The 12,456-nt window shown below is 36.5% G+C and overlaps 1 protein-coding gene across 5 annotated transcripts in view; it reads left to right on the top strand.

Moving 5' to 3' along the window:
* Ddr (discoidin domain-containing receptor 2) overlaps nucleotides 1-12,456 on the top strand; it is a 312,832-nt gene that overhangs the window by 86,149 nt on the left and 214,227 nt on the right. For all 5 annotated transcript variants that reach the window (XM_087413785.1, XM_087413783.1, XM_087413781.1 and 2 more), the window contains one exon: nucleotides 4,050-4,110. The gene's annotated coding sequence lies outside the window, so the exon portion shown is untranslated. The remainder of the gene's footprint in view (nucleotides 1-4,049; nucleotides 4,111-12,456) is intronic.

The following is a 12,456-nucleotide window of genomic DNA, read 5'->3' as shown; positions in this document are numbered from 1 at the left end:
GAGATTTGAAATTTATATTAATGAAACATTTCCGGAAATCACATAATTCAATATTTGTTAATACGCTTTTACACGTTTTCAGCATTTATATCCCACGTCACTGACCGTTTCATGTGAAATGGATCCTTCTGACATTCCCTACTTTGTCAAACAATCGCAAGGTATTTTATTATTGAAGCACATGTATCGATTACGGTTATAACTAGTTCAGTTCAATTGTCAAAAAGCGCATGTGCGCATGTGGACATTGTGAAATATAATCAGGCCCGCAATCAGAATCCGAAACTGGGTTAGAGAGAGGCTGTAATCAGAATACATTGAATTACATCGTTATCGTGCTCCGCATAATGTTGCATAATGTAACGTACACGATCAATTATGCGACGATATTTGTGCTTAATTATGCACGTAAGCCGGGAATTCTCACGCTGATATCGACAATCACTTTTCGACTCGCATACGCGCATAGATTATGGATATGCCGTAGCCGATTACGAATGCACAGATGGTCAGATGCACCGATCTGTTAATGATGATTAACAAAAGCTTTAATGCATTAACGAAGAGAGGCGACCATAAGATATTGCTCGTCAGTTTCGCGATACGACGAATGCGGTGCGAAATTCAACATTATTGTACGATGTCAGAAAAAAAAATTGAATTACAATTCAGGTATATATATATATATATATATAGATTACCGATGAGAGAAATATTCGCCAAGTTTTTCGTGATTTATGAAACAAAGATATCTCGTTAAGAATTCGCAATACGTAATCCTCGTCATTTGCATTGTTCATTTGCCGAACCGTCTTTAGCTTCCGTAGAATCTCTTCCAGCTTCCGAAGTGAAATCGCGATTTTAATTATTGCGCTTAATATTATAGCATTTAGCATAGAATTATACTTGCAAATGAAATATCTTTCGCGTTGATTCAAAAATTATCAAACGTAATTCAACCTGACAAGTTTCGTCGATATCGTGGGAGTTGAAATTGATTCGGGACTTTCTTCGTGACTCCATCGGATCCGATGGTAGCAGATGAGCCAAGTTGGTTTCTGCTTGATGCTGGTCAAAGGTTTCGATCGAGAAAATAAATCGAATAGTGGGTGATGAGAGGCAACGGCATAAAGAAAGGAGTTAGGGCGAGTATAGCAAGGGGAGGCCGGCTGTGTAGATGTGGAGGAAAGGAAGGATATCCACTTAACAAGCGAGCAAGAGGGATACGCGTGCCTTGAGATCGAAATGAGATAGGAAAGGATATCTTAGAGTCATGGTACGCGACTTTCTCCTCCTGTTTCTTTCTATCGTGCCTCGTCTGATCTACGTTATTTAAACTTGCACTCTTCCTGCTGCTACCGTGTCGTTGCACGATACCTTTAATTCGTAATGCTTGCCTTCTACGCAACGAAGAATCAACACCGATATATGTTATTTCAGTCCGTCTTTCTTTGATCCCTTATTTTTGATGTCGTTCGCGTTTCAATTTCGCTCGTTTTCTTCTACTGTTTTTATGTTGCGCTGCTTTTTTACGATCTTTTTCTGACGTTAAGTCTCTGGTCTTTACGACACATCGCAATGGCAAACGTTTTCTGTTACCTTCTTGCGCGTTCGACCGCGCGAAGAGAGAGAAAGAGAGAGAGAGAGAGAGAGAGAGAGAGAGAGAGAGAGAGAAGATAGAAATGTGCGAATGCACCAGTCGACGGCGGAAATAAAGCATTTCGGGCGGTAGGGGGGCATAATTTTCGTTCCTTCCGCGACCGTATTTCGTGAAGACAATGCGCCCTGGGTACCGCAATCCCGGATGCAACCGACCCAGAAAACACGGCTGGGATTACTGTACTGCGATAGCTTGCTTTCTACTCGTCTGTCTGTCTCTAGTCTCCAGATCCGTACTTCCGCCTACTTGCGATTACTTGGAAGTCCCAGAGGGTGTAGAGGGAAGAATAGGTAACTGTACAGCGACGTTCGCGATATTTAATGTAAGACAGAATACTGAGACAAAATATGTTATAAATCATATAATATGAAAACTTATATAATATGTAATATATGGATATTATAACATATAGATCCTGTATATAGAACATGTGTTAGATATTCTACTGTGACGAAATTCTCACAAGATGGTAAAACTGATATATAAATAATTCTTTTCTTTTTGTTTCAGCTTAAAAGCTTGAAAAAGTTAGCATTAAATTTTAATCAATGAAAATTTTTCAATCTTTTAATGTTTTAATGAGCGTTTTACGAAAATATCTTTTTTATCAATCCAATCGTTTTTTGCATTAAAACATTACCGTAAAGAATATCCCAAAGTGCATATCTGCTACTACCTTGGAGATAATTATAACGATAAATGTATCCATGACCCATTATCTTCCATTGTTAGATTTTATTGTCTTGCTACTTGAATAAATCATGAAGTGCCATTCACCCAGAGAAAGGTTTCTTCGAATAAAAAAAATATTTCTTTGCTATACGGTTAAAGAAAAAATTTCTTTGATTTGAACACAATTTCTTTAAATCAAATAATTTTTTTTTATTTCAAAAAATAATATTTAAATCAAAGAAATTTTTTCTTTAATCGTATAGCAAAGAAACATTTCTTTAAATCGAAGAAACTTTTCTCTGGATGTTAATGTAAATATCGCGAAACATCTACTATTTTAAATAAAAACCTTTATCAATCTAATTGATTACGTATAATTCAAGTATCGATCTGACGGTCCAGCAAAATTAGAGAATATCATAAGGCAGTCGTTCTCGCTGTCTGTCAAAGTGTCACCTTCGAATGTCAATTCTCGGAACCATTACATCGAGATTATCTTTATCTGGCTAAATCTTCAATGTAGTCATCACAAATAAAAATAGAGAAAGATGTTCAGATAGATCCGAACTCTAAAGGTTTCAATACGTCGTAAGCCATAATATCGCGTGTCCAATAGTTTCTTCCATGTATTTAAATGCCAATATCTTTCTATGGATTTACGTACGCTTCTTCTTCCATGTTTGTACATTGCTACAATGCGTACAAGTCAATGTATCGGAAACGCGTTCGCCATTTTTCCTCACTTATCAAAGTATTTGTATACGTAAAAGTACAGACGCGTCGAGTCGCTTCTCGGCAGTACGTGGACCAACTTCAGTACTCCAAGGTATGCCATTATCAGACACATCCACTACGAAGTTAGACAACTTCGATGGGAACTGAAGAAGCGGACGAAGAAGGCGGCTAAAGTTAGCCGATGAATCTGCCGGGAATAGTCTACCAACGTTTCATCAAGTTTGCTAGGCGCGCCGCGCGATCCGACCCGTTCATCCTCATTTTTTACTCGAATCAGATGTGCTTTTACACACGCTCATGTACCTAAACTTTTTGCCGCCGTGAAATTTCTGAGCGAGATATTATACGCTGCGGGAAAACACCGACACGACAGTCGGATATGCGCGCAGGCCTGTGTTTTATTGCCACCACCGGCGAATAAATATGCGGACATTTCCGCCATGGTCTCCTACTCGACCATAAAAATGATAAAGAAGGGTATCGACTGCCCAACCACCTTGAAATGCTGAAATACATATGGAAACGCACCATCCGACGTCTTTTGCTTGAAATCAATGCGCACCCCCGTTACCCCTTTTTTCCCACGGTAGTCGCGATCGCTTTCGAAGATCCTGCTGTGCTCGCACTCATACTGCAAACTCACTTCCTCTTCGTTTCAAGTGTGTTCTGCGGATAAAACTTCTTACCGCTGGTCATTCTTAGTTCTCAAGTACTTCGTCACACTAAAGTTTCTAAAGCTGTAACTGTCCGAACCTTAGTCTTTTCTTCGAATCATTGATCGTTCAGATACAAGGAGCAATCGTGTTAATGAAAAATGAAAAAAGTTTATTTACTAAAACTTACTGAAAATTTCCAATCATTTCGAATGAGCTCGTATTTTTTAATATAGACTTATAGGTATCTAATTTATTGTGTTACATTATTATGTAATTGTACGTATGTAATTGTATGTATTGTAACGTATGTAATTATGTGCTTGCAGGATTAATTACGCACATCGAAGATGCAGTAAAAGGCTCAGCTCTTGACAATTATCACATTCGGTGAGTTATTTATGTAATTTTAAATTTATCACGTAATAATTTTAATAATATGATAACATAAAATGGAAAGTAGGTTTAAATACACGAAATTATTCGCAAGCGCACAAACTATGTACAAATTTAGAATGTTTTAAAAATGTTGAGTACTCGATACAGTCGCTCATTCGCAGTTGAAAATTTTATGGAAAATTTTACTGAATCAAAGATCGGATGTTTATATATATAAAAATCTATGAAAAGTTTCTTACTTCCTGCGACGATTTTCAAGAGATATTCGTGCTGAGCTACTTCAGTCGATAAGTGCACCGACCTCCTCATGAATTTCATAAAGTTTCATCCGTCCTGTACATCGGGAGTTTCACGAGGCCCGCGAAAATTGGTGCCATTCGACGCTCGCGTAAAGCTTCGTCAAAATCGAAATCTAAGATATGGTGTTCGTATACCACAGCCCGTAGTACTATGAATCTCTTTCGCGTTCACAAAAATGGGGTTACGCCATGCGGTTGCACGAGCCAATCCAATCAACTCACTTGAGAGACTTATGACATGAATTTCATAAAGCGAGAACGGAAGGTACCTTTTAAGCGTGCGGAAATAAGAGGGATAGAAGTTCAAAGGATCACGCTATTTTCAATATCCGCGCGTCTCATTTTCGGCGATTTTGAATTAAAGAGAATGACAGTTACTTCTAAAATATAAATTATTAATTATATGAAAAATTGCATATTCTTCTTCGCAGCGAAAAGAGATTGAATTGCTAATGCAATTGATTAAAAATACAGTCGACTATACTAGATAGCTTTGTTTTTATAAGTATAATCGCAGACTTAATTTTTTAATTAGTTTTTGACAAATGTGATTTTGGATATTATATTTTAATTACACTATTTAATTTTCCATAATCTTGCTAATATCTATTTTAGCCAAAAAAAAACGATATAAATTCTTTATATCGGATTCTTCACTCTCTAAAATAAGTGAATCAGTGACTTCAGTGCTTATAACTGATATAATCATCAGTAAAAATATTTATTATTTTTCAGAGTAATAATACACACTGATCCACACTTTTAGAGAGTATCCAGCTTGTGCCATATATTATGCATAGTTTGATAGTATCAATGATTTACTTTCATTATTTATTAACCAAGCTTTTTTCATTGGCATGTGATGAAGTTTATTCCCTGGCGATGAATGTCACGCGTTATTGCGCAATGTCTACGGTGTTTCGTGTAAAATTCATTCCCCTTTATAACGATAATGACCCTCCGTACTACGTCCGCTCACTGAATCATTCATGACGACGTGGGGTCAGGCTTGTGGAGCCTTCGTCAGCTGCCGTGCGATTACCGTGCATTAGTCCGGGTAAGTCTCGCATTTTCCGAGAGGATAGAAGTGCCTTTCAGAAAATGAGGAAATACTAAAAATCCCTCAAACTTCACCACCACCGTCGGATACCATCGCCAACTTTACGAGAAACGCAAATGTCGTTCCCGCGCTACGCTTTTTTACTTAGATTTCTCACGTCGTTACCGCATCTCAAGTTTTATCGATCTTATTGGCAGCATCCCGCCGGTTCCGAATGTTTTTCCAATATCCGTGACTGGATTTTGTGACATGACAAATGCAACGCAGATAAATCGTGCTCATTATTTACCTCTCGATTTCAAATACTTTGTACGCAACAAGAAATAAGATATATCATGTGGCTTCGATTATACGATTTTCAGAATAAGTGTACCGGAAGTAAAATGCAATGCTCAATCTTTTCTACTCGGCCCGAATAAATTATCATTTGAACATTGTCTTATTTAAATCCATTCTTATATAAGTATGTAAACTCTAACACTCTATAAATGGGAACGAGTAGAGTCTTGCTCTTATTTCAATATGAAGGTGCAGTTTTATAGGTAGAACGTGACTTAACGACGCGATTCAAATAAAAGATAAGAATAAACGGCTGTAGTAAGAAAGTAGTAAATCAGAATACGGAGCAAAGACGAAGGTGGGAAACTGAAACAATGGTGCTTATATCATATAAGAGAAAATCGAAGAAGCCAATTAATGATCTCTTTCTCTATGCTATTCATACTTTCCTTTCTTTCCGTTCACCCTTTACGTAATAAGTTCTTTCTGAGATTTCTAGTCGGATAAACTAACCCAGAAAAGTGTGCAAAACGGAGGCAAGGATAAGTCCATTGCGAATGCGTAAGCGAATTACGGAAGTTCTTTGCTGGAGCGAAAAGAGTCGACCAGAGTGACGGAACCGGAGAGAAATCCTTTCAGCATTTTCCCGTTTCGCGGATGCTCCGTGGACATTGCCGAGCTAAAACACGGTTTCTAGGACTAATGGAAACGCATTAATTTATCGCGATATCATGAATAGAAACTTATTTGCACGCTCTGCGTCTCTTCAATAAATTATATCAGCCTTATTACACAAATGGAGAAATACATACTAAACTCTCCTAAAATAAAGATTAGAGTACGTATATGTATATATATATATATATATATATATATATATCCATTCTTGAAAAATATAATAATGGAATAATATGAATATTATATTATGTCTATTTTAAAATTTTTCAAATAAATCAAATATTAACGATGAAAGATAATTTCATGTAAGCATGAAATTTTTATTGTTACGACTGGAAAAGATTTCTAATCTTTTTATAGTTTTTTTACACCTTTTAAAGTATTGACTTCTACTACGTATAATTCTCGTTACGATTATATTTTGCATACACGTTACTGCGACGTGCACATTCTTTTTTCTTTTTATAAATTGCAATCAATCTCTCAAGTAAATAGATTCGGGCGACAGAACTGTGATTAAAATTGATTCCACGGATAGCATACTTTATGAGAGAATTTCTTTCGTCGTTATTCAACCAACGAGAACGATCACGCGGATTCAAATAGAAATATATCGAGCGACCTACCGATGCTGGTCCAATCAAGCCGCGGACCAACGGATTATATGTCTACGGGGGAATTCACGTCGGGAATCCCTCGCGCGAACTATTCGCCTCGATATATCGGTTGACCTGTTATTATCAGAAATAATAAGCTCACAGCTGACCGGCGGTTCCTCGTGGGAATCACCCTATTGGACACCCGATGACGATCCTCCCTTGCGACCGCAAATACGGACAGCACGAGAGCACTTGACCGACTTTTCCAATTGGTCCTGCTAAACTTATCCGATCGGACATCAGTCCAGCTCTCTCTCTCTCTCTCTCTCTCTCTCTCTCTCTCTCTCTCTCTCTCTCTCTCTCTCTCTCTCTCTCTCTCTCTCTCTCTCACTCTCTCTCACTCACTCACTCTTCTCCACACAGACCAATAATATCTCGCGGAACGTAGTGACCATAGGACCGCCTCGGGGATGCAACGATCCGTGGGAAACGCTGGTTGAGGGAAGACGATCGATAAAAAAGTGAGAACGTGAAGTTTTCGCTAATACAAAGTGCTTGATTCTCTGTAGATGAAACTCTATAATTATATTCAGCGAATTCTACAGAAATGTAACTAGGAAAGTGCATGTGTATGAAAGATTAAATATCAAAAGTTATAAAGATATTTAACATAATTCCGAACTTATAATTATATTATTTCACAATAGTAGATATATCCGCCGTAGTTCGCTTATTGATGCACAAAGTTACTGTATCCTAAAAAAGAATCTACTATTGATTTCAAGTATTCTTGGTATTTGACGTATGAATCAAATAACGTTGACTACACAATTTCCATTGTACGTATAGATAGGCCTTTCCGTTATATTCTATTCATGATAATGAGATGTGATTGAAATATCGAGAAGTTTAACAGTTGAACAGTTTAAATTCCATCTGATGAATAGACATTCTATTCTAACGAATCAGAGAGTTAAAGTAAAACGCGTTCACGATATCGCTTTAAAGTTAAAGTAAGATGGGAATAGGCGTAAGATTTTAGCGGCGGCAGCAGCGTTAAGCTAAGCCATAATCGTCTTATTTCCGTGTTAAATCTCTTCTTCTCTTATCCTTGTACTTCGGGAGTGGAAGGTGCCACGAATACCAAGCGGATGATATGACTGGCACCATTGTTCTCAGCTTACACCCTCCGCTACACGGTTATAAGCCGCCGCCCGAGCGGCGAGAAACATGCGAATTAAAAGCCGTTTCCTCAAGATGAGCCGCTATGTTACGAGAATAAGCTTTGACCAGCCAGACAGGCTGCCAAGATAATATCACACCCATACTAGATACTGTGATTTCCTACTAAAGTCGGTTAACCGTAATCGTAGTTTAATTCATTATTTGCTTTTTTTCTGCAGATGAAAACTTAAGTAAGAGATAATTACATTTTAATCTTAATTAACTTGCACTAATATTTGCGGTAATAATTTCTAATGATTTTATGAGTTTTTATGAGATTTTTCGTGTTACTTAAATATAAGTTGCCAAGAGAATTTGATGGATAGTAATTAAGTTTGTGAACGTTCAGTTTCCAGACGCACAGATGCATATCTATTTTTCCTGATTAAATAATTAAGATCCGTTTCCGTACAATAGCGTGATTTTACTGTAGATCTCATCCGCTTTTGATTTTGAGCGAAAAGCACAATATCGAGTGACAAGTACATGCTATAAACTAGAGTTTCGCGTGAAACATAGTGGATCTTGTTGCACGATTAAAATATCTTGGTGCAAATGCACTGCTACGATTAGGAATGTTTTCCTGAAAAGTGAAAGACAAACAGTATAATATTAAATGATATATATATATATATATATATATATATATATAACAATTTTATATATATATATATATTTTACAAAGCTTTTTAAATATAATAGTTAGGTATATAAACAATCTAATGGGAATTATAATCTCAATATGAATAATGTAATATTAAATTAATTTTATGATTAATATTATATTAATTTTATGCAATTATTTGAACATGTAAAAACATATAAATTGTTATTGAGATTTTGATGATCATTATTTTTTATGAATAGAACGGAGTTGAATAGAATTTTCATAAATGTTTCATTAAATAATTTCTGTAAAAATTTGCAAAGATATTAGTATATATATATATATTTTTTTTTTTCTTTATTTTCTGTCAGCTCTATTATCTATATGTATTGTTAACAGCACTCAAAGAAGGTATCATAATTTACGTGTAATGCACGTGTAAAGGAGAAATTAATTTTATAAATGACACAGTTTCTTAATATTGACGTAGCGCGGTAAAGAAAGTTAAGAAAGCAGGTGCGTCTTTTATGCTGTAGATAAGCGCTATGATATAATACACGTGCGAGACTATGAAGTTTACTTCTTATTCAAGAAAAGTTTGAGTAAATGATAATATTCTCGCTTTATTTATTATAGAAGAAGTAGGTCAGAGGTAGTTAAAAAAATTTATAGCTATTTTTATACATATTTCAAAGTAATATTTATTTAAAGAAAAAATATTACAGAATAAAAATTATAATGTAACACATAAATTTACAGATTATTCAACAGAAACTAAATATAAATTTTATATTTCTACAATACCATTTTATTTTTTCTAACTAAAATCAATTCAGTAAATGCATTCATGTTATGCTTAAAGCAAACTTTTCTTTCATGCTACAAGAAAAAAATTTTTATTTGAAACATCAAAACGATCGAGGAAATCACAGCGAAACGATATCAGGTGCGCTTTAGAAAACAGAAAACAATTGCGCGCGCGCGCATCCTATGCCTTTTAAAGAAATCGAAACGATCGCACACGAATCGGGATGCAGTTACAATGAGTACGGGAGTTCTCTCACAATGTAAGAGTATAGTCAGTGGTAGTCGGCGCCGCTGGTCGAGATCGAAATCACCGATCTCCGAAGGTAATCCGGAATGATTCCGGTAGCATTGTACGTATACGCCCATGTAGGTCGTTCACCGCGATCGTGCTGATTCCTTCTCGGCGATTTCCCTCCGGGGTATAATCCCGACCCGCCATCTCGATTGACCTCTCGACTTGGATGTCCGCCGGCTGATTATTAGGTCGTCTCGGAGGCTTGAGAGCAACGAGTACGGATCGACGTGGTGGTACTCGACGTTCGCGTTTCTCGTTCGATCACTTTATGTGCCGACGTAAAGTTTCGCGCGCGTTTAGCATCGCCGTACAACGCAAAGTGCTGCTGAGAGAATGCCGAGGAGGAGCTTTCGCGTGCCGAACATACGGTGAGCGAGATATCAGCACCGTAGTTTTCATCGCAATCTCTTTGTAACGCTAAAGTGCATATCTTTAAGCTCGTGTCTGACCGATGCACGATCGATAGAAGGAAAGAGCAGTTTGTATTTTCTGAAAATTTGCAATAGCAAATTTTGCCAAACACAAATTTACTTAATTAGAACTTCTAATTAATTAACTCTTCCTTTGTAATTATATTTTTAATTTTATCTCTGTCTGTAATCTGAATTTTTTTTGCGCAGTCTAAGTTTTTTTTACTATTCTAGGATTTCAAAGAAATGCGAAAAAATTAATTTACGTATCAACATCTCTATATTACATTGTTAAATAATTATCTCGATTATTTTAAGAGAAGAAACCGAATTTTTTTCGTCGGAGAACGAATTTTACTTCGGAGAAATTTAAAAGTAAAATTTTACTTCTACCAAAAAAGATTCAAATACAAGCGGAAGTTAATTGTTCTATTAACCCCGATCGATTTTATTCTCATCATGTGCTTAAAAGGACATTTAAAAGATCCTATTTTTTCCTTAAAAAAAAGTGTAAATAAAAGAAATAGTGTTTTTTTAAATAGATTTTTTGAATATGTTAAAGTTATTAAAAAGTTTGGGGGACATTTTAAGAATTGAATAAGAAATTTGAGAATTTGAAATAAACACACCATGTTCATGTTCAATTTTTGAAGTGCTTTCCAAACGATGCGAACTTTTTAATAATTTTATCGTATCCACAGGAGGTTAAAATCTATTAAAAAATACTATTCCTTTTATTCACATCTTTTTGAGTAAAAATCGACCTCTTTTCTTAACATCCTATATTTATTAGATATTTTTATTTGCTTGTCAAGTTTAATAAAAATTGAACTACTTAGACCGCTATTTACTTGTGATATATTTTGCAATACATTAAGCTTTAAATCCACAAAATATGTCGTACAGCAGTGGCGCTAATAGTGTGGCTTGAAGATTACATAGCTTTTGGCAACATGAGCTTTCACCACGAAGCAATCGCCATGGATAGGAGAATCGCCCAGATCCCCTCGCTACTATCTCGCCACCGTCGTTATAGTTGGCTTGTCCGTGAGATAAATTTTGCAAATTGCACGTCCCGTATTTTACCGTATTATATCTATACACCGACATATGAGAGCATATGAATTCTCCAATAATGAATCGTCGGCTCAGAAGAGTCTTAAAAATCTGCGCTTCTTCCATTGTATGTACGTTGAACAATAAAGAATCAAATAAATCGTCCGAATCTCATTTACAATGTGCGTATTCTCAAGCGCGTTAAATCGAATATCAATGTAATCGCGTAATATTGATCTCAACGCGTAATGGAATGCAAACGTATACAGGTATAAAAACGAAACGTTTATGCAGCGACGTGATCCATTTGACTCTATGTTGATTTATTTGTGTTTGGAGTAAAAGCATTTCCAGTGATAAAATAAAATTCTACAGTAAAGTACATCCACTGTTAGCGGCATATTGTTGGATGGATGAGCGATAGAACGCGGCAATAAATTTTCGAATGACAATCACGCAATAATTTATCACCTAACGAGACTCCTAAATATATATCTTCGAATTGTTTTATCCCCCAGGAAAAGAAACTTTCACAGTTTTACCATAAACGATACGAGTTCGAGATTACGATCCATCGATCGATCTCGAAGCGTAACCAAAGCATCAAGGGATTCACGCGATCGCTTACTGGATTACCAGTCTAACCCTCGCCTTCGGTTCGATGCTTGTTAGACTAATTACTCGTAAGCGGAGCTGTGGCCGTAACGAAGCGACCGACTACTCCGAAACTTCTCGGCGAGCAAACACACAAACCGCTGCGATATTATTCAGTTGACTCCTCATCTACTTTTTCTTTGTCCTCATCTTTCTTACTACCGCGCGCGGCTCGTGCTTCCAACCCACGTACTTTATCGGTCTCGTTGCAATCTTCTTTTGCCCAACCGACAATTTTCCCCGACCACCGTGAACGCCTTCTCTTCGAACAACTTTTCATAAGAAGCAATTTCGCACAGTGACTATCACCGATGCGAATACCTACATATTGGCATGTTACCTTTCGTTACAGCAGTTTACAGCATTTTG

The sequence above is a fragment of the Acromyrmex echinatior genome, chromosome 15, assembly GCF_024713525.1.
Source record: "Acromyrmex echinatior isolate Ae372 chromosome 15, ASM2471352v2, whole genome shotgun sequence".
NCBI lineage: Eukaryota > Metazoa > Arthropoda > Insecta > Hymenoptera > Formicidae > Acromyrmex > Acromyrmex echinatior.
Note: the sequence above shows the minus strand (reverse complement) of the source record. Positions and strands in the feature narration are given on the sequence as shown.